This window comes from Geotrypetes seraphini, chromosome 1 (assembly GCF_902459505.1).
Source record: "Geotrypetes seraphini chromosome 1, aGeoSer1.1, whole genome shotgun sequence".
Taxonomy (NCBI): domain Eukaryota; kingdom Metazoa; phylum Chordata; class Amphibia; order Gymnophiona; family Dermophiidae; genus Geotrypetes; species Geotrypetes seraphini.
In genome coordinates this window covers 199,963,163-199,990,832 of record NC_047084.1, presented here as the reverse complement: position 1 = coordinate 199,990,832, position 27,670 = coordinate 199,963,163, and positions in this window count along the sequence as shown.

Here is a 27,670-nt window from a genome sequence, read left to right as displayed (position 1 = left end):
AGTATCACCTCTATGCTGACGACTCCCAGATCTACCTCTCTGCCAAATATCTCTACTGAAACCCAGACCAGAGTCTCAGCCTGCCTATCCGACATTGCTGCCTGGATGTCTCACTGCCATCTAAAACTGAATATGGCTAAAACAGAGTTGCTCATCTTCCTCACTAAAACCCACCTCTCCGCTTCCCTCATTCTCCATTTCTGTGGACAACACTCTCATTCTTCCTGTTTTGTCTGCTTGTAATCTTAGGGTCATCTTTGACTCCTCGCTCTCCTTCACCACCCAGATACAACAAATAGCTAAAACTGCTGCTTCTTCCTTTATAATATTACCAAAACCTGACCCTTCCTCTCTGAGCACACTACCAAAACACTTATCCACACCTTGCGCTTAGACTATTGCAACTTCCTACTCTCAAGCCTTCCGCTTGGCCATCTCACTCCCTTCCAATCTGTCCAGAATTTGGCTGCATGACTCGTATCCTGGGAGAGCCGCTATACTCACGTTACTCCTCTCCTAAAGTCACTTCATTGGCTTCCCATCTGTTTCCAAATACAATTTAAACTCCTCTTACTGACCTACAAATGTGCTTACTTGACTGCCCACTATCTCTCTTCCCTTATCTCCCCCTATGTTTTCCCCCATGAGCTCTGCTCAACTGGTAAGTCCCTCCTATCTGTGCCCTACTCTTCAACTGCCAACTCCAGACTTCATCCCTTCTACCTTGCTGCGCCGTATGCTTGCACCAAGCTGCCTGAATCCCTATGGCGGGCTCCATCTCTCACAGTGTTCAAAGCCCAGTTAAAAAAAAAACCCTCATCGAGAGTGCTTTTGACTCCTAACTCATCTCACCTTGGGTTCTGCATCCCCAACCCTTTATGTCATGTCTGTCTGTCCAAGTTAGATTGTAAGCTCTTCCAAGCAGGGACCATCTATTAAATGTCAAAATGTACAGCGCTGCAAACACCTTTTCAGCGCTATATACGTGATAAGTAGAGAAGTAGAAACAGACAAGATATAAGATTATGTTTTCATAATTTCCCATTTCAGCTGTACTATTTACTATTATTACTTATTATTTCTGTAGCACTACCAGACACATGTAATGCTGTACATTAAATACATAAGAGACAGTCCTTGTTCAAAAGAGGTTACAATCTAAATATGGCAGACCATTGGACAAAAATGGTGACTTAATATATGCTGCTCATGTAGGAAAATGCAAAAGGATAAAGAGGTAGAGTGAGTGGATGACTACAGAGGGAATGACAAACAAATATGGTGGTTTACAAGGTGGTAGGGTTAAGACTTAAACACAGCTTCGAAAAATGGGCTTTCAGCCTGGATTTGAGTACCACCAGAGATGGATCCCGGTGTACTGAGTCAGGCAAGTTATTCCAAGCAAACAGTGCAGCAAGACAGAAAGGTTGGAGTCAGAAGTTGGCAATAGATGTAGAAGTACACAGAGAAGAGAAACTTGCCCGATGAGCAGAGTTTCTGGGACAGAATATAGGGAGAGATAAGAGAGGAGAGATATTGAGGAGCTGCAAAGTGAATATACTTGTAGGTCAGTAAAAGAAGTTTGGCGTGCATGCAGAAGCAGACAGAGAGCCAATGAAGAGTCTTGAGAGGGGTAACGTGAGCATAACAACTTTGACGAAATACGAGGCATGCGGCAGAATTCTAAACAGATTGAAGGGGAAAGAGATGGCTTAGCGGAAGACCTGTGAGAAGCAAGTTGAGGTAATCCAGATAAGAGGTGATGAAAGCATGGATGAGGATCTTGGCAGCATGTTCAGAAAGGAAACCCCAGATTTTAGTGATATTATGTAGAGCTAAGCAACAATTTTTGTCAGTCTGTTGGATATATGAGGAATAGGAAAGAGATGAGTCAAAGATGACCCTGAGGTTGCAAGCTGATGGGATAGGGAGGTTGAGAGCATTATCCACCAAAATAGAAAATGGGGAAAGGGATAAAAAAAAAAAAAAAAAAAGCAGAGTTATCACACAAACTGATTTCAGATTCCCAGAGTTATGCATACACTGCAGGCTGGGAAGTTTTTATTCAAAGGTACAGATTGTCAGCAATATTTTTGTATTAAAAATACTAGTTAACACTGGGGGTTTCTTAATTCTTATATCACATTGCAATTTTGTAGATTTGCCAAAAATGAAGGCAAGTGTTCGGAAGGTCTGTACTTATATTTAATTATAGAGCTTGGGAGGGAGTGAAATTATACCAGCACGACAGAATAGCATTTGCTTAAGTTACCTGTAAACAGAATATGGATATTTAGTGAAAATAGATGCAGTGCAGTGCAGACCACCAAAAAGTTGTTGATTTATGTTGACAATCTATCTATGTGCATCAGCAGGAAACCCTGTTGCTTTATATAGATCCCCCAGTACCACAAATTAAATCACAGCGTTTCTTACAGCTGTAATGCTTTAGTGGTCTATCCCATAGTTTTACTTTCATCTCAAGAAATTACATATTGGAAAAGCTAATACCTCACTGACTATGTCACTTACCAAATGGTCCATTTAAAGTGGTACAAATTCTTTTCATCCTCCATTTAATAATTTATCTTTTCCCATAAAATGTTGCTTACAGAGTCAAGTACAATTTGCTACACAGTAAACGCATGCAATACAAAATGTGTTATATGAGTTTTAGAACATAAGAGCACAAAAAAAACAGTCCAAACCGGGTCGGGCTGATGGTTCACCAAGGCTAGTAACTTGTTTCCACAAGTGGTTAATTCCAGGTCACAAGTATCCAATGAGATTTCATAGAATCAGTCTCACACTCATTATTTGCACAGCTTTATCCTACCTTCTCTCAGCTATCTTCTTGAATCTGAAGATTCATAACCTCTTTAGCCTTTCTCCATAGGGGAGCTATTCTATTGTATTTATCATTTTTGTCACACTTCTCTGTACCTTTTCTAGCTCTTCTGTGTCATTTTTGAGATAAAAGGACCATAACTGCACATAGAATCGATAGAAAAGCATTATGAGTTTCTATTGTATTTCCCATTCCTTTCCTAATAATACCTAGCATTCTATTTTTTTTATTTTATTTTATTATTTCAATGTACTGTCCACAATGACTTCAAGATACTTCTTCCTGGGTGATGACTTCCAATATAGAAATCAGCATCATGTAAATGAGAGCTTAGATTAGGCTTTCCTATGTGCATTATTTTGCACTTGTCCACATTATGTTTTATCCACCGTTTAAAGGCTCCACCCCCAGGACTGGTGGTAGAGAGATCCCACAACCTGCTGTCAGACTTGGATGCCCCTTTCTGAATTCCTCACAATTTAAATTGACTTGTGATCTAATAACTGTGGATAATTTTGTGTAATCTGTTAATCTGATCATTTCACTTGTTCCTCTTCCATTACACTTATAAATGTCAAAAAATATACTGAATCCAGAACAGATCCACAGATCTCTATTCAAAACAGAAAAACAAAACTGACCACAGAGCACTACTTTCTGTTTTCCATCATTTTAACCGGTTAACAATATAAAATAAGACATTTCTTCCCATCCTATTACTTTTTAATTTCCTCAGGAACCTGAAAATTCAGAAACATTATATTAGCTGGCTTACTCTTATCTGCAATTCATCAAGTCACTAGGACTCAAGCACGAGTCGATGACACCTAACCACCCCTCTTATCTACATGTTTATTAACCCATTGGCAAAGAAAAGTTTCCTTCTGCCAAATCCATATTGGCTCTAACCCTTCTCCCTTCCTTTTACCTCCCCATGTCCAGCAGCACCCCTTCCCTGCTCACCCTGTCCAGCAGTAGCCCTTCTCCCTTCCTTTTACTTCCCCCCCTGTCCAGCAGCACCCCTTCCCTGCTCCCCCTGTCCAGCAGTAGCCCTTCTCCCTTACTTTTACCTCCCCCCTGTCCAGTAGTACCCCTTTTCCCTTCCCTGCTCCCCCCTGTCCAGCATCCGCTAGCCTGGGCAGCCTCGAGGCTTTTGCTAGGTCGGCCCGCCTCGCATTATTGAAGTGGGCCAGCCTAGCAAATGCCCCGCAGCTGCTTGATGAAAACATGACTGCTGCCGCTTCTGGTCCGGGGGTGAGAAGAAGAGGCATCCCGGCAGCGTAGTCAGAAGGCAGAAAGTTAGCTGGCGTCGTAGATCGGGGCAGGAAATCAGTTGAGGCAGGCACTGCGCATGCACAGCACAGAAGCACGGAGCATGGCGCATGAAGATTGAAGTGTGTATGCGTGCTAAGGGTTTTATTATAGTGGATATGGACACCATTAATTGTGTATTGGCAGATATTTGTATTTGTAAAGTATCAGGTTAAAGACAACAAATACACGTCTTCGTAAACAGCAGTTTCTAAAAAAATTGCTTCCAAGCTAATAAGGAGTTGAGTGGTAAAGAAAAGAGAACGTTAATCATTTAAGCTTAACTGGTGAGTTTTGTCCCACTATTCAACTGCATTTGATCAGTTAAGGGCAAGGCTGAATATCTGGTCCAATCAAACACACAAGAATTGTTGAGTTAGCAAATTTTCTCGTATATACCCCATATCTGTATATAACCCACACCCATATATAGCCTGCAGGTAAGCACACTTTTTCTTTATTTGCTGTAGAGCCTGCACTTTTGAATCACCCACTCCTTTCCAGCACAAATATGTTGACCATAGTCATGAGCATAAATACATGTTGTTTTCTTTCCATTGCATATTTTAGAACTGTTATGAATGCAGAAATAGAACAACTTGAAACATTTAAAAATTATAGTATGTGTTGAAGAGTTGTTAGTTTTGTTTTAAATCGTTATTCTGCATCTAAAAGCTTGTATTGCTTGCACTCAAGTAAAACCCATGGCATATCCCTTTAAAATGTAAAATAATGTATAACCTGTTGGGTAAAAAGTTTAATTCAAGTTTATTTTGATATACCATACATTTATTAAGTGCCTGATTTTAGAAACGGTGTCTACCATGGTAGGTGCCTGCAAAATGGATGCCTACTGCGTGACAGTCACTGGTAGGCGCCGCGTCCAGAATTGCATCTATTTTTTCGTACAGATGCCTTAAATCAGGGGTCTCAAAGTCCATCCTTGAGGGCCGGAATCCAGTCGAGTTTTCAGGATTTCCCCAATGAATATGCATCAGATCTATGTGCATGCACTGCTTTCAATGCATATTCATTGGGGAAATCCTGAAAACCCGACTGGATTGCGGCCCTCAAGGAGGGACTTTGAGATCCCTGCCTTAAATGTAGCACTATTAAATGGCATGTAGCGCCATTTTTTCATTTTGAGATTCAGCATCTGCACATTCTCTCTAGCATTCCTCCAGCCATTCTACTGCTTGCTCCCGAAGAAGGGGACTTGATTCTCCGAAACGGAGCTCTGTAGATCGATTTATTTTTTTTTTTTTGGGCATGAAGCACTTCGCTAACATATGGACAAGACTCGGGAATTTTGTGATAAGTATATTTTCAACTAACTTTTCTCTGGAATTCAACCGCACTTGAATAGAGGTTAACGGGAGTGTTGTCAGGGAGTTTTTGTCTCCTGTTTTGAACATTGAATTTCAATCTGCACAATTTTGCAGTTTACATTTGGAGTGACTCTTTAATTATTTATATTACACCATTATTTTGGTTTCTACAGTTATTTAGAGCACATAAGCACAGGTCCAGGGATGTTTTACACTTGAATTACCCTTCTTAAGTTAAGACAGCTCACAATTCTGCTACAGGCTTGTCCTGATCAATGAGAGTCGTGATAACTGAGGACCTTCATACAATTTGCATCCACTGCTCAGTTGGTAACAATTTTAAATGAAGTATGGGTCTCCCAGTGTTCTGAATCATTGTTTGAAAGGATCTTTATAGTACCTTAAATGTAGGCCAGCATTTTACAGGCCTACATTTAAGGCATCTGACCCTTGCCTACGGAAGCACCTAGGCACACCTATGGATGTCTAAGACCACTTATGGCATAAGCCATGCATGCTACGCTGGCCTTAGGCATCCATAGGCATGCCTCAGTACACGCGCAAATGACACTTACATTGTAGGCGTCATTTAACGCATTGATTTAAAAAAACCAAAACACGTGCGTCCTGATTGGTCTTTTAGATGGTGGTAGGATACCTACTACCACCTTCAATCTGGATGCCATTTTGAGAATCTGGCCCATAATGTCTGAGTGGTGTACAATTAAAAAACAAAGGGGGCATATTAAATCAATGTGAACCAAACAAAAAGAGAAAAAATAATATAGGAGCTTAAGAAGGACATAAGGCAAAATGATAGAGGGGAGGAGCTTCAGTATCTTGATAGATTTTAGGATAGCTATTTGTATGACAAGACAAAGAGAAGTCCAACAGATCTGCAGTGAGAGCAAACGACTAAACAAAGAAAGGAAAACTGCAGAGATGATGTACGTGATTCAGGAACTTTACTGAAGACACAAAACTATTGTTTTCCACAATGTGGTTCTCAATGTTAGAAACCGGGACCTGACACGGTCCTTGTTTCAATGAAACGTCTTCCTCAGGGGTCAAAGAAGTAATAAAACCTCAATCATGGAAAACTATAAGAAATACAATTGAATTATAACAGCATGATTGCGGGACTAGAAAAGGTCTTGTAGCAGTCTGTAATAGTACAATACTTTTTTTCATCACAAATTTTTTATAAAATGCAGTTATCTTAATTTGGGGATCTTTATTATATTTTCCTTTATGGGTTATTATTTCTTGGACTGGTTATCGCCCATGAGCTTGTTTTGAAAGATTGTGCTGGTTTGATCAGTCAGACAAGGTACATCTGTCTGATATTGGGCAAGATATATTTCTTTTTAAGATATATTTATTTTTCATTGCACAATATACAAAGAAAAACAAGAAATAAAATATTTCATCTTAATGGAGATATAAAGATATATCCATAAACTAGAGAAACAAAACCAGGAAAACAGGATTATTCTATTCACATTACAGATCTAATAATTCTAAGACCTAAATATCACCTCTCTCTTTTTCTTTATGTAACAGAAATGCTTCCAATTAAGGTGGATCATTAAAAAAAATACTCTTAGGGGTCCTTTTACTAAGGCTCACTAGCTGTTTTAGTGCACGCTAAAGGCTAATGCATGCGAACACATCCATTATATCCTATGTACACGTTAGCCTTTAGCGTGCACTAAAACATCTAGTTCACCTTAGTAAAAAGACCCCTTAATGTGTGATTAAACACCTACAGAGAAATCAAAGAGAGAAGGATGCTCTGAGAGCTAATATCTGAAACTCTAGTTAACTGGGTGGCTCTAGTAATGTCAGGAAAAATAAGGATATAAAGACCACAAAAACATATTTTTTTCTTATGGGCATTTTAGCCAAGGTGACATGTCTGGGGGGTGAAGAGTGGGTGAATCTGCTCTAACATATTAGCACAGTGATTAGCATATCAGCCTTTAGGCCCTGATTCTACAAAAGCCTAGATCGGGGAGCTTACCAGTTAGGCACCTAATTTTTTTAAAAAATTGGTTAATTGATAGTAATAATTGAAAGCATCATTAAAAACTGATTAAAAACCATGTAAAATAATTAATTAACCAGTAGGTACCTAACTCAGTAGGCACCTACCACCTTGCAGTAGGCGTGTATACCAAGACATCTAGTGGCATCTACCATGAAAATAGGCATGGTAAGGTGTCTATGCCAGGCACCGGTATATTAGGCCAGGAAAACTCTGGCTTAATATATTGGCGTCTAACATTATGACACCGAAGTCAATTTACGCACTGCTAGGCAAGATTCTATAAACAACATCTAACTTTGATTGACATGCGGTAGGTACCATTTGGCTAGGCACTGCCTATAAAATAGGTGGTGAAGACTCATGTGCTAATTCTTTTTAGTGTTCACAAACTCATGGCAAAATTAGTGGATGGCCTTTAATTTGGAAAATGGAAAATTGGCTATTTTCTGACTGTGATAGAAAAGGCCTTAATACACGAGAAAGACCCCTCAGCTAAAAAATAAAAATTATTTTTTAGCACATGGGTAGTGTGTGCATATTTGCAACTTACCATGGATGCTTCAGCGTACCCTGCAGTTCACTATTTTAAGCTGCATAAAGCACACATTAATGCTTACTGCAGCTTACAGCCTCTTTCACAAAGCCATGCTAACGGCTACGTTGCGCTAATGGCCCCGAATCCCATAGAGATTTAAAAGGCTTCGGGGCTGTTGCCGCGCGGCAGTCGCTAGCATGGCTTTGGAAAAGAGGCCGTTAGTAAAAGGACTCCTAAGTGATTTTTGAATATTAAGCTTGCTGCAAATTGGGCAAAATTAGAGTAACAGTGTTTATAAGCTTATTCAATGACATTTTATGTTTAGCTTTTGCCGTTTGCAATGCTTGAAGTGTGAAACAAGAAAATAGCTTGGCTTGACAGGGATATAAATCATACCTTCAAAGACTAGCTGTGGTAAAATCATATTTAAATATTTTTCAAAGATATAGTTTGAATTTGAACTTCTAGCTGATAAAGATCAGTAAAGAAATCCACTTACACTCCTACAATGATGCATGAGCAAAAGAAGAGGCAAGCGCTTCTTGAGATGAAGCAATGTTCAGTTGAGAGCAGTGCTGTAAGCCTTCCAGGGAGGTTATTTACTAGATTAATATGACAGTTTTCAAAGGTTAAAAGAAACACTTGCCCTGCTAATACATATTTTTCTGTAAATTCAGTCTTCAAATTGTTGTGTATATAACCCTCCAAAGATTCAATATAGCCTACTAGTGTTTTTATTGTGGGCCCCTGTCTCTTTCAGCAGCCATTTGACATGACCTTGACTATAAAAGAATACTGCAATAGCTTTTGTATCTGTTTTCACTCTCTTTAGAATAAAATATATAGAACATTAAAATGCCTCTTTCCTTTTATTTTGGCATCTTTTTTTCTAGAATTCTTGGCTATGCCTTCACTCGAGCTGCTGCACTTTCATTTGGTTGGTTTTCTTAAAGAGGTTTTTGCAATTAGAAATTAACAAAACCATACTCCTTGAGTGCAGGAATGATAAAATTATATATTTATCCCCCCTTTTACAAAACTGAGGAAGTGGATTTTAGTGCAGGCCTGCGCAATGAATGCCCTGCGCTGCTCCTGACACTCATAGATTTCCTATGAGCATTGGGAACAGCACAGACACCAGATATTTTCCTGCTCACTTCTAAATTTGACCTGTATTGAATGCTCTATTTATGTGATAGAACTACCAGCCATTGAAACTCTTGACAAAGGCATAGATGCCGAAACACTGTCATTGTCGAGTCCTCGCAGTACTACTATCAATAAAGTGAACTTTGAATTTTACACTCAAGGCTGAATTATTGACATCTCATCCTCACGACTCCTTTGTTGTTGACTTGGGAGGGGGGGATAGGAGACAGAGAAGGGAGATGCTTGCTAAACATGAGGGGAAAAAAAAACATACACAGAGATGGAAGATGAATGGTGAGCATGGAGAAAGAAGGCATGTCAAATGGTCAGGAGACCCTGACAAGTGGGTTAAGAGTAGACAGACAGAAACAGAAACCAGAGTTTGAGATCAATATGATATGAAGAATAAAATGATCAGACAACAAAAGGTAGAAAAAAAATATTTTTGTGTTTAGAATATATCACATTTGAAATATGTATCCTGCTAGAGCTGGTGTTAGACATAACTGGGGACTGTAGGCTGTGCTTCTTTAGCTTTCAGCTGGCTTAGGGCTCTCTGAACAGGGGGTAGGTGTCCCAGTTGCATTTCCCTAACACTATTCCAGCCATGTATGGCTGAAGTATTCTGTTAGCTTGATTGTTTTATGTAGCATTCTATAGTACCAATTTGACTTCAGCTTTTTCAATAGTGGAGGAGATATTTATGAGAGGGAGGAGAGGATAGACAGGGGTTTTGTTGGTCCTTGCTCTGTATTATTTGTGATTTATAAAATGACAATTATACAGAACATTGTTTCTTTTTATATTTTAATAAAATAAGATCAGAATAAAATCATAACTATTTGAGGCTTGTGTGGATGGGATTAGATGGTTTGTGGGGATGGAGCGAGGATGGGTACTGAGCTCATGGGGACGGTGCAGGGACGGGGACTGAGCTGGCGGGGATGGGTCCAAGCTGTTGGGGAAGGGGCAGGACCAATATTTTCTCCACATTATTCTTTTCAGCGTGCTGAGGCTGTAGCTTTAACCACTGCAACACACTCTAAAATGGATGACATATACTAGTAGGTGTATATGCTGGAACATTTATTTATTTTAAAAATTTCTTCTCCGCTTAGTGCCTAAGTGGATCACAATGTAAACATACACAATCAAGTATACACACACATAGTCTAGTAGCAATATTTTCCTATCAAATCTCCTCAAATCCATAACACTTCTACTAAAAATAGCACATAGCTAAAAATTTGGATAAAGCAAACTATAAAGTATATAAAACAACAATAGCTAATAAAAAGCTTTCATAAACAAATACAGCAGACCCTCAAGATTTGCAGGGGTTAGGGGACAGAGCCAGCCCATGAATAGGGAACATAAGAACATAAGCAATGCCTCCGCTGGGGCAGACCTGAGGTCCATCGTGCCCAGCAGTTCGCTCACGCGGCGGCCCAACAGGGAAAATCGTGAATAATTTTTTGGGCCAGCTCTAACCTACCCCCGCCTCCCTCCTGCATCCCCGGACCTTACCTGGTGGTCTAGCGGTGATGCAGGGCAGGAGCGATCTTCCTATGCTCCTGCCCCATGCAGAGCCATCATCAAAATGGTTGGCATGAGTTCCCGTTGTAGTCTCGATACTACAATGGGAACTCATGGCAGCCATTTTGATGACAGCTCTGCACGGGGCAGGAGCATAGGCAGATCGCTCTTGCCCTGCATCACTGCTAGACCACCAGGTAAGGTCCGGGGAGGTTAAGGCATCCTGCAAAAGGCAGAAAAAAAATTGCGAATAACCAAATTTGTGAGTAGGGGAACCGCGAATCGGGAGGGGGAGCTGTATATTTTTAGTTGCTTTCTAAAAGACATCTTATCTTTACATGTTCTCAAATATCCCGGTAATGCATTCCACTTCTGAGTACCTGCCACAGAAATGGCTGCTGTTTGTGTCTTTTTTATAATAAGCCTCGCCAAGCACTTCAATTGCTAACCTCAGGCAGATTCTGACCTTAACGATCTAAGAGGCAGACTCTGACCTTAACGATCACATGCATATTTTTGACCACACTGACATTTTAGATGTTAATGCTTATGAATCGGTTGCTCCACCACACATAACTGGGGTAAATACTCATATGTCCATTCCTGGAGTGGATCAATTTCTAAAATACTAGTGGAACTTGAGACATCCCAATGTAGATGTCCCAATTCCAATTTATATGTCCATTTTAAAACCCGCTTCTATAGCAAGACTCTAGCTATAAACATAAGTATAGAAATATTGCATTTATATATAACAGAAGCCCACAATTAGTCCAATCTTATTTTGCTTCTGGATAATGCACCAAGCAGCATAACATTCAATAATAAGCCCTGAATGTCTTTTCTTACTTGTTGCCAACATCAAAATATTTTGTTAAATGCAATTAAAGTATTGTTTTAGCAGCACAGCTGAATAACCTTATCACTGGATCATGCTGCAATAAAGTTCCGTCAGATAAGTAGTCAGCATAAAATTAATGTCCTAGATTTTTCATTTGCCTGAATAATTGTGTTCATTTATTGTGTTTATCACTGTTTTTCAGGGGTGCAAATATATCTCAATTAGCATCATAAAGCATAATGTTGAACTGCCAACCCGTTTCAAATTGAATGAAATGTTTTTGCCATTTTGGCTTCTCCTACACTGATAATTCAATCCATTTAAATAAGTGCACATGTAAAACAAATTGCTCAAGCATATTTGCATATAAAATGTTACCAGGCCAAAAGGCAATGACATAAACAATTAGTTTGGTATTTGGTATATTTCTTGAGCCCTTGTAAATATCTTTGCATCACAGCGAGTCCAATTCATATTATGCCAGCAGATAGATAGTTGTCTGTAGTATATACGTTTTAGTTTTCTTGTTTTTCCTAGTGCATCACTTGATAATGTCTTGTACTTCTTATGAAGATTCCTTACAATGGCATATTTGACACAATTCTCCAAACATTATATGCAAAACAAATCACAGTTCTTTAAACATTTTTGGATTAGCTTAACTATTATAGGACTCTAAAACTAGGTGCCTATAAATAAAGGCCTAGAGAGTAACTGCTAGATGTCTCTTTTATAAATGAATGCAGATGCTAATTTTCTTTTACAGACTACCTTAATCATGAAAATATGTGCCTATTAATTAGGCATGGAACTTAAGCCAGCCCTAAGTTATGGTGATATGTGTTTAACATATACTAATGCTAAAACATATACTAATACTAAAAAATGTAAAGTGATGCACCTGGGTAAAAGAAATCTGTGCAGGACTTACACGTTAAATGGTGAGACCTTAGTTAGGACCATAGAAGAATGGGATTTAGGAGTAATCATTAGTGATGACATGAAAACTGCCAATCAAGTGGAAAAGGCTTCCTCCAAGGCAAGGTAAATGATGGGTTGTATCCATAGAGGTTTTATCAGCAGGATGCCAGAGGTCATAATCAGTGTTCCCTCTAAGCGGGCGGGTGTTGTGAGCAAACTTTTTTCACTGTGAGCTAAAAATATCGGGCGCCAGCAAGTTATGAGCCAAATAAATATGTTGCTTTCTACCACAGAACTTCCTTACGTTTGTATGGAATCTATCCCCTTTCAACTTTAGAGAGTGCCCTCTCGTTCTCCCTGCCTTAGCTACTAAGTCTATTCCCTTCAGTACCTTGAATGTTTCTATCATGTCCCCTCTCAATCTCCTCTGCTCAAGGGAGAAGAGGCCCAGTTTCTCTAATCTTTCGCTGTACGGCAACTCCTCCAGCCCCTTAACCATTTTAGTTGCTCTTCTCTGGATCCTTTCGAGTAGTACCGTGTCCTTCTTAAAGTACCAGTGCTGGACGCAGTACTCCAGGTGAGGGCGTACCATGGCCCGGTACAGCAGCATGATAACCTTCTCTGTCTCTTCAGTCCAGCATCTGCCCCTTCCATTCACTGTCTGTCTTTCCCTGCCATCTCTCCTCCTGCCCCCCCCACCCCCCAATTTGGTCTAGCATCCATCATCTTCCTTCTGTTCCCCTCATGGTCTGGCATCTCTATCCTTCCCTCCCCCCTGTGGTTTTTAGCATATCTCTCTTCTCATTTCCTCCACTCAGATCTGATCATTCTCTGCTCTCTCTTCCCTTTTCTTCTCTGGTCTTCCTTCTCTATTTTCTGCCTCCATCTAAATTAAATTCTTTCTTACTATTTAGTCCCGTTTCCCTCTTTTCACTGTGTCTACACACAGCTTGTCACCCCTTTCCCTCACCCCTCCATTATCTTACTATTTTCTTCCCCCTTTATTTATCTCCTCCTTCCATCCAGTATGTGTTCTTTCCCCACTTCCATTCAGCATCTGCTCTCCCTTCTCAACTGACATCCATCTGCCTTCTGCTCTCTCTCCCTTCTTCTCACTTCCATCATCTGTCCCCTTCTCTCTCTCTCTCATCTCCTCCATTCCATCATCTGCCCCTTCTCTCTCTCTCTCTCTCTCCCCCCCCCCAACTTCCATCATCTGCCCCCCTTCCCCTCACCTTTGTGGGTCACTTTCTTTCCCCTGAGGGTGGCTCATGTCACAGGGGAAGCTTTGGCCGAGCAGAACCGCTTGATTGACAGTGGAACTTACTTGATTGATGTCGATGCTGGGGCCCGTTGCCGTTTGAAGGAAAAAAAAAAAGGTGGAAAAAAGGAACCTGTAAAGGCGAGAGGAAGGGAAACCTCCAGGACAGCTGCTTTTTGCCCTCCTTCAGCGGCCCAAGAGTTCAGACCAGCAGCGGCAGCTGTGTATGCTTTTAACTTCGGCACAGAGCTGCCCCTAATCAATAGTTTAGCGCGGTTTCATGAGGCAGCCTCGGGGCCTTTGATAGCCGGCCCGCTTCGATGATGCGATGTGGGCCGGCCTAGCAAAGGCCCCGAGGCTGCCTTATGAAACCGCGCTAAACTATTGATTAGGGGCAGCTCTGTGCCGAAGTTAAAAGCATACACAGCTGCCGCTGCTGGTCTGGAGGTGCGGAGACAAGGCAGGAGGCAAACGCGGTGGAAGGCAGGAGTCCCGGCGAAGGCAGGAGTCCCGGCACAGCGACTGCAACAGGAAGTTGCAAGTCAGCTGACGCCGGCCTTTCGTTGCGGCGGGGACCGAATCCTTCGCGGACCGGCAAGATTTTGTTTGCGGACCGGCGGTTGAAGAACTGTGCTCTACACTGTGTGCGCTGTGACGAGAAACTTGTGAGCTGCGAGGTAATATTTTGTGCGCCAGCGCACCCCAGCGCAGCTTAGCGGGAACACTGCTTTGCACTGTACAAGTCCATGGTGAGACCTCATTTGGAATATTGTGTTCAATTTTGGAGACCACATTACCGGAAAGATGTGCTGAGAATTGAGTCAGTTCAGCGGATGGCCACCAGGATGGTCTCGGGGCTCAAGGATCTTCCGTATGAAATAAGGCTGAATAAATTGCAGCTGTACTCACTTGAAGAACGAAGAGAGAGAGGGGACATGATTGAGACATTTAAATATATCACAGGTCGTATCGAGGTGGAAGAGGATATCTTCAGTCTTATGGGACCTTCGTCCACCAGAGGGCATCCGCTGAAAATCAGGGGAGGGAAATTTCATGGTGACTCCAGAAATTTCTTCACTGAGAGGGTGGTCGATCATTGGAATGAACTCCCACGGCAGGTGATTGAGGCCAACAGCGTGGCAGATTTAAAAAATAAATGGGATATTCATGTGGGATCTCTAATGATGTAAGGGCAGGGGTGGTGAGCAAAATCAAGGAGAAGGGTCACTGGAGTGGGCAGACTTGATGGGCTTTGGCCCTTTTCTGCCGTCATTTTTCTATGTTTCTATGTTTCTAATGTATAAGTTACATATTTGTGAGTCCTGGTCATAGGTTCTACCTTTTCACCAAACTCTGGGATAGCCCTAGGAAGGCTCACACCTGTTTCTTAGTCTAGGGAACTGGCACAAGAGTAATGGCTTCCACTTTCTAGATCTGAGGTTTCACTTGGTCTTTCCTTACTAAGTACCCCAGGCATATTTTTTTGATTGGTTATCATATGCTGGTTATCATATACTGGTTATCATATTTTTTTGATTGGTCCATATACTGTCCAGAACTGCTTCCACTTGGATGAGATGGATCCTCCTGTCCTTACTATAGATGACAATGTTGTCTAAGCAGGCAGCCGCATAGTCCCCATGCAGCTTGAGAAGGTGATCAACCAAATGTTAAAAGGTAGCGGGAGCTTCATGAAAGTCAAAAGGCAACACTATAAACTGGAACAGGCCTTGGAGTCTTCTCCTTGGCAGCCTCCCACCCTGGATGTGCAAGGAAGTAATCTAATAAGAAAAAGTACATGTCAGCTAATGTGACCCTATATATGTAGTCAATGGACTCCACACCTTATTGAATGCATTACTATGTCCTAAACATTCAGCGTTCATTCTCTCATACTTATAGGTTGAACATGTTTGCCCACCAAAATGTGTAATTAAAAGCACAATTACTGAATCAATAATGTGGGTGTCCTGTCATTGTGGATCAGGCCCTGCCACTGAATACTCCATGGATCCACTAATAGCACTCTAACATATGTGATGGCTTATATATGAGTCCTCGAATCATTCTTTCTAAAGTAAAGTCTTCTATACAGAAGTCTTCATGGATAAGTAACCCTCAAAACTAAAGTAGTGTGGTTTGCTAATGGTTAATTAATACAGGTCAAATAAGCATTAGTCCCATTGCCTTCTGAGTACATTTTATCATTTTCTGCTGCTGCTGTAACAGCAGTCTGATGAGAAAAATTGAAATTTGGTGGAATATAAATATTTTTAAATTAATACAGAGTGACATTTTTTATATTAAATCCAAATCTGATTTTAGATGTTTTGCAAAAAATCCAGTGCCAAACAAAGGGGGTCTTTTACTAAGGCAGGCTAGCTGATTTAGTGTGCGATAAATGCTAATGCATACATAGAATATAATGAGTGTGTTAGCATTTAGCGCGCGCTAATATTTATCATGCATTAAATCGGCTCACGCACTTTGGTAAAAGGACCCCATAGTTATTTTTTTAACTAGAAAAATGTTCACCTTTTTAGTTTGAAGATACTCTACTTTGGATGTTTTTGTGTTTAGGGCTCATTTTACTAAGCCGCGTTAGGGCTTTAATGCGCGGAATAGCGTGCACGCTACATTGCTACGCATGCTAGACCTTAACGCCAGCATAGCGCGAGGTAATTTCCTGCATACGCTAAAAATGCTAGCGTATCTTAGTAAAAGGAGCCCTTAGTGTGTGTTTTTTTAAGGACTATTTTCTCTTTTTATATATATTTTGACAGGAACACCCGGCTAACTCCTCATAGCCGGCTGGATCCCTGTCTGACCGAGCAGTTGTTTGAGTGATTTACACCGAGCCCTGGATTTTGTAAACTGCGTCCCAATTGTAGGCAGCTATAGGCATCCTATAGCTGTCTAATCAGCCAATTGGGATGCACATTAAAAAAAAAAAAAAAAAAAAATGCTCCCCAAGCAGGCCACCTATATGAATGTGCCTCCGGGAGCCTAGAAAGGCCCGCAAGCCCGCCTAAGATGGACTTGGAAAAATCTACTGCTTATTTCTTGAGTAAGCGGTATAAAATCTGTTTTATTATTTTGGGATCTTGTTGGGTACTTGCGTTCTGCGTTCTGGATTGGCCACTCTTGGAGAATGGAAACTGGGCTTGATGGACCTTCAATCTGTCACAGTATGGCAACACTTACCCCTGCGCGAACACCTTCAAATTTACCCCCCGTCTGGCACCAGCACGCAGCCCACAGGACATGCCGGTGCCGCTTGAAGAAGTTCCTGCCTCTGCTGGGCCTTGAGCATGCATCTGCACATACTCAAGGCCATCTAGTTCTCCCTCTCTCTGAGATGCTCAAGGCCCAGCAGAGTCAGGAACTTCTTCAAGCGGCACTGGCACGTCCTGTGGGCTGCATGCCGGTGTCAGACGGGGGGTAGTTTGAAGTTGTTTGGGCGAGGGGTGTCGGTTCGTGCGGGGGGGGGGGCCTGTGTGAGCAGAGGGGGAGTGATACCGGTTATTAGGGGGGTGCTCATAAATCGAGCCAACACTTGGTTTGCGAGACAAGATTTGCGAGAATGTTTTGCTCGTCTTGCAAAACACTCGCAAACCGGGTTACTCGCGAACTGAGGTTTGACTATATAGGTAAAAAATAAAATAAAAAGGCAAGCTAGATAAATCACTTCACCCAAACCTGAAAACGTACTTCTTTGTTTGCTGACAGACACAATTAGAAGACTGTATATAAGATGACAGAAGAGTCAGGTTATTCCAAGATTTCATCCAAACTGTGTGTGCTTTAATTTGTTTGCAAATAATAGAATATACTACTGTAAATTTTCAATTTATAAAATATGCCTGGCAGAACGATATAGAAAATTTAATAAATAAATAAATAAAATAACTCCAGCAATCTAATCTGTATTGGCAATCATGCTGGTTTGTGCTCAGTTTGCAATGCATCATCATCTTTAAATGGCTAAAATAATTTTCTGTTAGAACTGAAACATGACAGAGAGAAACTGATATTCTATTTCATCAGAAAACATAACACATATTAATAAAGGAAGTACACAATGCAGTATTATATTTCTCGCTGAAGTTTATATCTGAGCCAGAATCATACTGTGTGCAAAATTTTAAAGCCTAATTTTTACATAGAACATTGTGGTATTGCTCCTCTACACATATTTCAAAGTTGTCACCTTCTCAGCATGAAAGAAGGATAATGAGACTAAGAATAATATTTTCCTATACTACAATGGGGTGCTGAAAAGTTCTCAGACCAACCAAAACATCTTCCTAAATTCTGAGCTTTATTTTATAACTATATCTTATTTTGTTAAGTGCCAATTTGCAGAAACAAAATTCTATGGGCTCCTTTTATCAAGGCGCGCTAGCGGGGTTAACGCGCATGACGTTTCATCACGCATTAACCCCCGTGCTGGCCTAAAAAGTAATGCCTGCTCAAGGGAGGCGTTAGCGGCTAGCAAGGACAGTGGTTTAGCCCGTGGTATTACACGTGTTAAACCGCTAGTGCGCCTTGATAAAAGGAGCCCTATGTTTTGACATTGTTTTGGATCGTTGAGTGAACCATTTGCATGTCATTCTCGTCTTGGTTGGGCTGAGAACTTTTCAGCACCACTTCATATATTATAAAGCTGTTAAACTTCATATTTTGTACCGACCCATTCCATGGGCTCAGGTAATAACATGTGTGTCTGTTTCATAGGATGCAATTTCAATTTAATGTATGCTTTGCGGTGTCAATAAATAGTAATTATTTGGAAGTTCTCAATCAGAATATGTTACCATTGCTAACTCTTTCATTAGTCTTGTTTAACCTAAACAGTAACCATACTACAATTGAATTAACCTAATTCATACCAGAACATGGAGCACTGACAGGCCACCCTGTTCCTTAAAGTAATGTTTGTTGTGGTTAGAAGAAAAAAAAAAAAGCAGCATAACTAATATTATAAAACATAAAATGTCCAAATAATGACACAACACAGCAGATAGATATTTTTTCCATCAAAAAAGTACAAGCTGCTATTTTTAAAACTTGTTTGTAAGATACTTTTTTCCACAGTATCTCAAGGGGGAGCGTTGGAGGCATGTTGTGATTGGGACTAAGGCAGGCTTATAATTTGAGTACATTTCTGCAATAATAGAACATTGTAAAAACATCCAGTAAAATATAAGATGGCTTGTATACACCTATTTCAATAACAACTAAGTGCCAAAAAGGTGCCCACTGGAGGGATAAAGGTATGACTCCTCCCTCTTTAATCTCTCAGTGGTGACTGACCCCCCTCCCCCCAAGTGGTGAAAGTGACAGTACATACCAGACTCTATAACAGCTGCAGATATAATGGTAATTCCTTTTAGAACATCAAGCACATTCCTGGAATAGCCCAGTGGTCAATGCAGTGTAGAGAAGAGAAGCCTGGCCCGTATCCCACTCTCAATGGTACACTTGTGCAAAATGTGGTACCCCCAAACCTGCAAAATAACTACTTAACAAACATATAGGTGATACCTGCAGGCATAAGGACTACTACGTCTTCTATCTCTGGCAACTACCTCATAGTATGGCTGGATTATGCTACTGAGGCGGCAGTGGCGTAGCAAATATGTGAGGCGCCCGGGACAGTGGCACTCCTCCCCCTGCTCTCATCTCATCTCCCCTCCCCTCACTCCTTCACCAATTCCTGCCTGCCACACGTGCCCCCTTCCCTTCTCTCATACTTCTAGTTGAAGTTGTTACTCACGGCGGTTAACAATGTGCTCCTTGCGCCCCCGTCGGCTCTCCCTCTGTTGTCACTTCCTATGCACGGCACCCGGAAGTGATATCAGCGGAAGAGCCGATGGGGGTCGCGAAGACTATATTGTTGACTGCCGTGAACAACAGCTTCCTCTAGCGGTATGGGGGAAGAGAAGGGGACATGTGTGTGGAGGGGAGGAATGGGAAGAGGCGGGGTGGAGAGGAGAAAGCGTATTGGTGCCCCTACCAATATGGCACCCAGGGCAAACCTCCCCCCTAGCCACCAACCCAACCAACCCCTGGCAAAATGCACAGTGAGAAATCCACCCTGTGATATTTCATGGCAGAGTACATGAGTGATTTGCCATTGCCTTCTACCATGCAGTGTGTGGCTCCACTATGTTGCTGCTGCCCAAAATAGGACCCTTTCAGCCTTCAGCACCTAATACTCCCTGGTGGTCGCCCATGCAGGTACTAGCTAGGCCTGAGCCTGTTTAGTTTCTGCTGGTAAAAGCAGGTCTACCCAGGACAACCAGGCTGTAGGCTACCTCATACTATATTTCTTACTTTATATTTCATTGTTGTAACTCCTAAAAATAAAGTAAACATCTTGATTTGTAAGTCACCTTAACCTAGATAGGCATAGATCGACCTAGAAATTGAAGATTAGATTGGATTACTCCTGTAGGGCTTCTTATATGATATAAGGGAGTTATGATGTGATGTGTACTTGGGATGGGTACTTTTTATGTGAAGCTTACTGCAGTGCCCTCAGACTGACCCCACTTCTTGGCTGGAATGTATGTGTGGCCAGTCTAGTAAGACTGCTGGCCCCCAGACATCCAACGCCTTGTTTTTGTATATTTTTCCCTTGGATGGTTTTATTTGAAAATGACCCTTAAAGAAGAGTAGGGAGTGGCCAAGATGGTGGCGGTGTGAATCTGCTGCGAAAAACGTCAGAGAGTTTGCTGCTACTCTTACCTGAATATACAGTTTTCTTGAGCCACTTTTGACAATGCCACATACCAAGTTAAAGGGGGTAATGAGGACAGTTCCCCCCACCAGTCCTTGTGTCCTCCCCTATTCAGCAAATGATCAACTGTTTTGTGGCAGTAAACCCTTCACTTGGAACTAGAGAAATTGTCCCTGCGTTGAAGAGGGCCAAAAGAGCATCCCTCTCTCAAGGGCTTGAGATTTCTCTATTCCCTCTGTAACCCGATAATAGCCCTCCGTGTCCAGCGACTTCTGGGTCCATCTTAATAAAGAAGAACACCAGATTCATCTGGTGTGATATAACATTAGCTGAGCTGATGTCACCGGCTGGTAATATTTATTGAATGATGGTGTGGGTAAAATGGGAGGGGGGACAGATAGTGAGGGGAATATATGAGGTGTTATCAAGGGTCTGTAGAATAAGGATTGACAATTTTATAAGAGGAGGTAAGAAAGGGTTAATAGATAGAGCTTGTAAGAAAGAAAAATGATTAGGGAGGTTGCTAAGGTGATGGGGTGGAGCAGTCACGTGATTGGTTGGATGTTGTGGCACTCTGGAGTGAATTCTGTGAGGAAAGGGGAACAGTAGAGTAGTCTCTTCAGGAAAAGATTATTCTCTTCAGAGTATATTAATTCTTACTAAAAATATTCTTCTTCATTGTGATTTTAATGTTAGGAAGTTTGGTTTATTTTGAGTAAGATAATTTTTTGCCTTGTTAACCTTCTCTGTGTCTGTGTTTTAGTCAGAGCAGGCTATTTTGTCTGCCAGGTGCTGGATTTGTTGCCTGAGGAAGCAGAGACTGCAATGGAGAGGGGCAGTTTGGGCTCTTCTGTGGAGGTTTCACAGCCTGGCAGCACAACAGTCCCCTGTGTGGAGTTGCAGTTAGCGCTGTCTGCACGACAGTGAGCAGAGTGGGTTTGCTGTGAGGGAGATGGGATGTGAAAGGTGTTTGCTCGCTAATGTACGGTGTGTGAGAGAGGGACTTACCTGTTGGGGTTATTTTGTGTGACACAGAGAGGTCTTTCTGTTGAGGTGTAATTTTGCCAGGTTGTTTCTTAGTAGGCAAGTTTAGGGGAGCTGGCAGGTGGTTGGTCTTTAGTTCACGAGGGTAGTGACTGGCTGGTCTGTGTGCCACATGGTAGGGCACTTCTAGATAGGTTTGAGGCTTTGACTCTAAATTCTGGTGTTAGAGGGAGGGAGTTGGGAGGTGCCGATGCTGCATTCAGGTGTTTGTTTTACAGCTAGGCAGAGTTGTGGATTTGTGGCCTTCACAGATTTGGTGTTCAAATGTCTGGGAGCTTAGGAGCACTGGCAGCTGCCATTGCAATAGTTATGTGCTCAGCGGCTGCAAGACTGTATGGCATCAGCATTCACAGTATTGTGATTTAAAATTTTGTTTGGAGTGTCAATAGGGGCCATCTTCCTAATTTTCCTTTTGTGCTGTGGCCTTTCTGGGTCTCTTGGATCTTCCTGTGTCTGCCATTCTTTCTGTGGTGATTCAGCATGGTGTCAGCTGTCCTGATTTGTTAGCTCAGCTGGAGATGACCTGTTCTTGGTGTTTCAGGTACATTCATATTATGTACTTGTGGTGTTTTTCTGGGTGTGTGTGGTGTGTGTGTGTTAGGGGGAAATAGATTTCTTGGTGTTTGTCTCTGTGGAAAGGGAGAGGGTTCATTGTAGTAAAGTTGAGGGTTTGGTTTATTTGTGCTGGAGAAATTAAAGGGTAAAGGTTTTTATGGTGTTAGTGGGGAATCATCTAGGTAAGTGGTGAGCAAACTTAAACAAAGTTATTGTAAGGGTAACAACCTATTGTGTATGTCATGTATAGGATATACTGAGTGGAGTGCAGTGAAAAGGGTTGATGTGAATCGCTTGTTCACTCTTTCCAAAAATACTAGGACTAGGGGGTGTGCAATGAATCTATTAAGTAGTAGATTTATAACAAACCAGATAAATATGTCTTCACACAACATGTGATTAATCTATGGAATTCATTGCTGGAGAATGAGGTGAAATCAGTTAGCTTAGCGGGGTTTAAAAAGGTTTTGGGTACTTTCCTAACCGAGAAGGCCTTATTGAGATGGCTTGGGGAAATCCTCTGCTTATTCCTATGATAGGCAGCATAATTTCTGTTTTATTACTAGGGCATAGAATTTGGATTATAGGATCTCACTAGGTTCTTGGGTCCTGGGTTGGCCACTGTTGGAAACAGGATACTGTTCTTGATGGACTTTTGGTCTGTCCCAGTATCACAATTCTTCTGTTCTTCTGTTCTTATAAGGTGCAAGGCAAGGGGGAGGGGGTTGGTCGAGTAGTCTGGAAAGTAAAGATAGAGATGGAAGGATAAATAGCTGCCACGATAATGATGGGGGACAAGACATTTTTGGATTTATTAGGGATAGGAAGACATGCAAAAGTGGCAATGTGGAACCCAAGGGTACAAGAGGCCAATAAGTAGCAGATGGTAAAGAGATAGATGACTTCTTCACTAATATTTTCTGTTCTGGGTTCACAGCTGAAGTGTTTGGGGGGGGAGGGTGTACAAACACCTCATGTGACTGGGGCAGGAGGTGTAAAAAACCCTGATTGATTTTCAGTGGCTTGGGTTTGTGAGGGTTCGTTAGAACTACGGGTGGATACCACGAGGGGAATGGCTGGTACATCCAAGGGTACTGCAAGAATTTGGGGGTAGTTCTGGTGACTCTGCTGACTACCTTCTCACTGCTTCTGTAGAGTAGGGAGTGGGTAATGCATGAATAGAGCAGGGAGAATATGGTTTCCCTCCACAACAAATGGAGAAAAGGCAGCACTAGGGATATACAGACCGGTAAGTTTGACTTATTGGTGAGTATCTCAATAGAAACACTTTTACAACAGAGCTTGGGGATTCACTAGAGACAGATTTGGATCGACAAATCTGCTTACTTTCTTTGGGTGATCTTGGCATTAGATAAGGGGAGTGTGGTGAATATGGTGTATTTTGATTTTAGTCATTTTACCATTTTCATAGGCATATCGTATTCAGTGTTCTCGGTATGGAGGGCTCCACTGGTGGTCTGGGGCAGGAACTAGTTGGTCAGTAAGGTGTCAGTGGGTTGTGGTCCCAGGAGATGGTTATGCCAAGGGAAGATCTTATCGGTAGTGTGTTTGAAGGTTTGTTATTGGGCTTGTTCTTTTCACAATTATGTAAGTGGGATTGTTGTAGGAGGCCAAAGCAGTAATGGACCAGACGGTCCTGATGGTGTGCCTAACGAGGATGGGCTTAAGTTGTAGAATGGCTTCATATTGTGCAGCTCAGATTTCATGTTTAGAAATGTCAGGTCATGCATTTGCATTGCTAAACCACAAGGGAATGGTGCGATTAAAGGGTGAAGACCTTGGTGTACGAATGAGGAGTGCGGGTTTGGTGTGATTGTATGTGATGAGCTTCAGGAGGCAACCAGGTTGTAACAGTGCTAGCAAAAGCTAGACAGATGTTTGGATGCATGGGAATCAGTATGGCCAGCAGGACAATGGAAGTTTGCTGCCCCTCTACAAATTTTGGTGAGACCTCCTTGTGAATTTTGTGTACATTTAAGTTCAGTTCAAAGGAAGGCTACTACAAGGGTTGATGGTCTATGTCCTATAGGCATATGGGAACTGAGTTCATGATCTCCATCTGTATACTTTGAGGAGGAGCATGAGAAGGGAGATAATAGTGATGTTTAAATACCTATGTGGCCTAACTATACATGAGATGACTCCCCTTTTATTTGACAGCAAATCCAAAGTAAGAGGGCAGGGGATGCAGTGCAGCAGTGCTGGGCTGTGCAGTACGGTATGGCGCTACATTGTTACAGAAGGTGAGGTAGATGCATGAAATAGTTTTGGAATTCCAGTAGGTGTAGGAGTAGTAGATGCATGAAATAGTTTCTGAATTCAGGACGACTTTGGATAGGCACATGGACTCTCTGGGAGAAAGGAGTTAATTGTTACTGTGGAGGGGTATACTGGCTGGGCATTTTGGTCTTTATCTGTCCTTATGTTTTTTCTAAGTGGCTTTGTTTGTGTCCTCAGACTGGAGGAACTGCAAGGCGCTGGATAGGTGCTGAGAGCCAAACTGCTTTGTTTGACTCATTTTCTGCAATTTTGGGTGCCAGAGGTGCATTGCTCCTTTCTCATATGGAGCAGCCGCATGTTCTATTAATACTGTATTGTTTGTTTGTAGGATGATTTTAGAAGATGGTTCACTTGACATTTGCTGGTGTGGGGATTTTATGGAAGTTATGAAATTGGTTGTGGGTGCGTGTGATCTGGTGTCCATGTGCAGGGTTTACTTGTTTGTTTGTTTTTTGTATGAGGGTTTAGTGACATTTGTTTGCAGTATTGCCTGATGTGTGCACTTCATGATTTGTAGTGGTGCTCTGGCGATTAGCCTTTTTGCAGCACTGGGCAGATTATCGAGTGGGTAAACTGGCACCTTCTTGACCTGCTATTGTGTTCACGGGGTAGCTGTCTGGAGATGTTGGGTTGACTGCAGGTTAAATGCAATTGCCTATTCCCCGGTCACCTTCTTGGAAGGATCAGGAATTTGGATTCTTTTATACGTGTGTGTGTGTGTGTGTGTGTGTGTGGAGTAACGGGAATGTGCAATATCTTGTTTACCATTCTATTGGGCTGGTGAGGATTTTCTTAGCTGTTTCCGAGTCCAGTGGGGCATGGACTATAGATTTTATGGTTAGGTATATGGAGCATTTGTTGGGAGTGACCCTTGCTAATCCTTTTCCAGCAAAGACAGTTTCCTAATCTTCTATTCTGCTTCCCTTATGATTCTTTTGATGGGTTGTGACATTTGTTCAGCAAAGGGAGAGGATTTCATACTGCCCCTGAGGCAGGATCTGTTGTCTGCTGTCTGTGTTTTCCCTAATGCCCCCACCCCTTTTTGTTTTGTTTGGTCCTCTATTGAGTGTGTAAGGAGGATTGGGACATGGTTGCTATTGAGTGGGTTTAATACTAAGCTTTTGGAGTTATGGATAGCATGTGGGGGTTTAGAGTGGTTTCTCATGAGTTTGTTGCAGCTATTTTCCATGGACATTATTGTCCTGATGCTGTCAACCTTTCAGGCATAGGTTTGGCCTATTTTATTGGAAACTTGTTTTAAAGCTGTTGGCCGCAGCTTATGTGGTGGGGGGAGCGGTGACAAGCTCGAGGCTGTCACCGCTTGTGGCGGAAAATGGGGTTTGGCCCAGTTGGATCTGGGAGATGAGCAGTTAATAAATAAATGTGACACTCGTATGCGATACCGCCGCGAGGGGAAGCATGACCTTGCGTCACCGTGGATCATGTTTGGGGGGAGGGGAAGCATGACCTTGCGTCACCGTGGGTCATGTTTGGGGGGAGGGGAGGGGAAGCATGGCCTTGCGTCACCGTGGGCCGTTTGGGGGAATGTTATAAATTTAAAGACTTAACTGGAGCTAGTTTCGACACCGAATAGCTCCCTTGGGGTGTGTGAAATATGCATTGGGGGTTTGTTGGTTTTTGGACACAGATTGCATTGTAAGTGAAGATAATATTCAGATAGATAATAAAGCTGCGGCCAAATATTTATTCCAATAAAACTGAGTTGTGTGATTATTGATTGATGGTGATTAGCTTTCAGTTGCAGGTGACGGGAATGCGAATGCTAATGTTAAGAAGAACACCAGATTCATCTGGTGTGATATAACATTAGCTGAGCTGATGTCACCGGCTGGTAATATTTATTGAATGATGGTGTGGGTAAAATGGGAGGGGGGACAGATAGTGAGGGGAATATATGAGGTGTTATCAAGGGTCTGTAGAATAAGGATTGACAATTTTATAAGAGGAGGTAAGAAAGGGTTAATAGATAGAGCTTGTAAGAAAGAAAAATGATTAGGGAGGTTGCTAAGGTGATGGGGTGGAGCAGTCACGTGATTGGTTGGATGTTGTGGCACTCTGGAGTGAATTCTGTGAGGAAAGGGGAACAGTAGAGTAGTCTCTTCAGGAAAAGATTATCCCTCCCTCCCTCCCATTTGTGCTGATGTTATGTTTTGTGTCAGTGTTGTGGGGTGGGGTGGGGGGTTTACATGTTATATGTCGACTTGAGTGGGTTTGATGGAGCTTATGGGGTTGGGGGGGAGGTGGTCGCAGCTTTGGGTGGGGCGGAAAATGGGGTTTGGCCCAGTTGGATCTGGGAGATGAGCAGTTAATAAATAAATAAATGTGACACTCGTATGCGATACCGCTGCGAGGGGAAGCATGACCTTGCGTCACCGTGGATCATGTTTGGGGGGAGGGGAAGCATGACCTTGCGTCACCGTGGGTCATGTTTGGGGGGAGGGGAGGGGAAGCATGGCCTTGCGTCACCGTGGGCCGTTTGGGGGAATGTTATAAATTTAAAGACTTAACTGGAGCTAGTTTCGACACCGAATAGCTCCCTTGGGGTGTGTGAAATATGCATTGGGGGTTTGTTGGTTTTTGGACACAGATTGCATTGTAAGTGAAGATAATATTCAGATAGATAATAAAGCTGCGGCCAAATATTTATTCCAATAAAACTGAGTTGTGTGATTATTGATTGATGGTGATTAGCTTTCAGTTGCAGGTGACGGGAATGCGAATGCTAATGTTATGGATTATGGACATTTGTTTTAAGAAATTATCTAAACCTTTTTAAAACCCTACTAAGCTAACTGCTTTTACCATATTCTCTAGGAATAAATTTCAGAGTTTAATTATACACTGGGTGAAGAAAGTGCTGAGGCTGTAGCTCTAACCACTGCACCACACATTCCAATTAATGAAACTTAAAACCCTAACACTGCTTGATGAATTTTTCCCTCAGTGTACACTTAAATGTATAACTGCTAGATGCATGCTCAGAGCCATTCTATAACTGATTTAGTGTGTAAATTCACGGGGAACATTCACAGCATGGACAGGACATGGACAAGACCAATACTGACACATGAAATTTACAGAAATTGTAAATAATGCACTAAAGTACCACATTTAGAGCTGTACATTGACATGGTGTAAGTAGGCACTCCTAAATGTAGGCACACAGATGCTGACTTTTACTAGTATTCTGTAATGGAATCTTGGCACCCACATGCCATTATAGA